This window comes from Panthera leo, chromosome B3 (genome assembly GCF_018350215.1).
Source record: "Panthera leo isolate Ple1 chromosome B3, P.leo_Ple1_pat1.1, whole genome shotgun sequence".
NCBI classification, from domain to species: Eukaryota; Metazoa; Chordata; class Mammalia; order Carnivora; family Felidae; genus Panthera; species Panthera leo.
The window spans coordinates 138,702,633-138,704,875 of record NC_056684.1 but is presented as its reverse complement, the minus strand read 5'-3'; positions in this window follow the sequence as shown (position 1 = coordinate 138,704,875).

Here is a 2,243-nt window from a genome sequence, read left to right as displayed (position 1 = left end):
CGGCTGGGCTTCACTAGAATCAGTCTGCCAGGTGGCCTTCGGTAGGGACGACAGCACCATCAGAGCTGAAGGTTGACAGCAGTTCTGAGGGTGTCAGAGAAAGCCAATGAGAAGGGCCAGATGCGGGGAAATGAAAAGTATTCCAACCCACTCACTGCTTTAAAGTTCTAAGGTGAAACTGCAATTCCCGACATCTTCTGAATAGGGAAACGGAGCCACTATCTGGGGTTTTGGTTTTTTTAATACATGCTTTTGAAGCAGAAAAACTACCTGTTCATTTCAAAACAGGACAGTGGCCGCACGGGCGGCAGTGTGGGGGCGGGGAAGCGTTTCCTCCGCACTTGGCTGAGTCAAGGTGACAGACTCATCGGCCTGCTGGTTTCTCCCCACATCTTCGGGATTCAGAGATGGAATGTCAACTGAACACGCCCCGTACCAGTCCAATTTCTTTTGACAGCCTGCTTCAAATAATTATACAGATTCCTGAAATTAAGTATCTTTGAACATGGAAAATAGACCCACTGCCCCAATCTGGAAGGAGGAAGAATCAATGGAGAAACTGAAATCGTGGTAAACTAATTTGCAAAGGGCGGGGGTGTTAGTGTTAGAAATGGTCTTCCGAACTTAAAAATAATAACAACGGGGACTGTCAATTAGGCACTGGGCGCCGGGAGCCTATGCGCTGGCTCGGCTACATTTTTTTCTTCTTTTTTTTTTAATGCCTGGCAGAATGTTTTACAAACTAAACCCAGCAAGACTACAATTCTACCAGAAGGTGCCTCAGATGGTTTTGCTAATAATTTTGATCAGCTGAAATGGAGAAAAACATCACTTCAATTATTCGCTTTCAAAAACCGTCAATTTTAAGTTGGAATATTCTAGATGCCCCTTTCTTCCCCCCTCTCTGCCGCGACCAACCAAATAAATCCCAACCCCAGAAGAACCCTCAGAAAAGGGAACCGGGTGTAAGCGGTGACATTTCTGAATACGTTAACGTAACAAAAATCTTGTCAGCGTTAATTTCTCATCAGCTGGAAGTTCGGTCCAGCTTGCGTGTAACTTCGCTCAAGGAGAGTGAGTTCCTTTGGAGAACTCGGGGGAGGCTGGCGTTGCCGGGGCCACAAAGACGGGAGTGCGAACCGCCATACATTGGCTTCTGTTTTAATAGCCTTTTAACCAACTTTGTTAATGGACTGAATGCAATTTAGATATGGAACTTGGCTAAAACGTAGCTTCAATTGGCTATTAAAATTTAAGAGCCAACTAAGATAGCTAATTACAAAAAAAGCTCCAGTGATAATGCTAAGCAGAATTAGTAATAGCAAATGACAGTCTGTCTAGTCTTATTCCCATAGGGAAAGAAACTCTTAACTGAGAAGTCAACCAGACAATGTGCAGCAAACCTAATTGCATTACTGGTATTATGGCACACAAATCTGGCAGCTCACTGGGACAGAACACAGAGCAAAGTCTGTCAAACTCGAGTCAGAAAGCAACTGACCCTCTTTTACGGCCCCGTTACAGCAGATCCCGGGAAATTTTATTTTTATTCGCAGTGGATGGGCAAGTGCTATTGCGCCGGGGAACGCTCCTGTCTACACCGAGCAGGCACGGAGGCCAGGGGACGGAGAAGGAAAGAGGCCCTCCCAAAATGCACGGCTCGAAAGGAAAAGATCCTTCACGTACACAGAAGGAGACGCAGACGTAGGTCTGAAAAAGACGACAATAAGTATCTGACCGCTAAAAAGTTGAGCTGAGGGGAAAAAAATGTTCTACTTCTTTGCTTCATTACAGATACCCTCATTATGACATCAGTTGAAGTGCAGACTGGCTCTCCTGTGAAGATTTATCATGTGTGGTGGCCACTTTGAATCGGAGGTACTGGAGTCTTTAACATTCCCTAGTCAAGTGTCTCCCTGCTGTGCCTGTAAATGTCAGTCCAGTCTTTTCACGGCTGTGCGCACAGATTAGAAACAGCGGGAGAGCTTGGGAGTATGACTACAATACCAGTAAGGACACTTGTCTTCGTGGCACTGCTCAAGTGATTCTTGGAATGTAGGACCCTGCTGTTTTCTAATATTTACACACAACTGGAGTCATCAAGAGCAGTAAATGCAGTCTAAAGGCAGCCTGCTTCTTTTGTTAGGGACTTTACATTCAAATAGGGATATCAACAATAACACCAAAATAAAAAAAAATAAACCATCGTTTTTAAAAGTTTCATATTTCCCCCCAATTCTGCT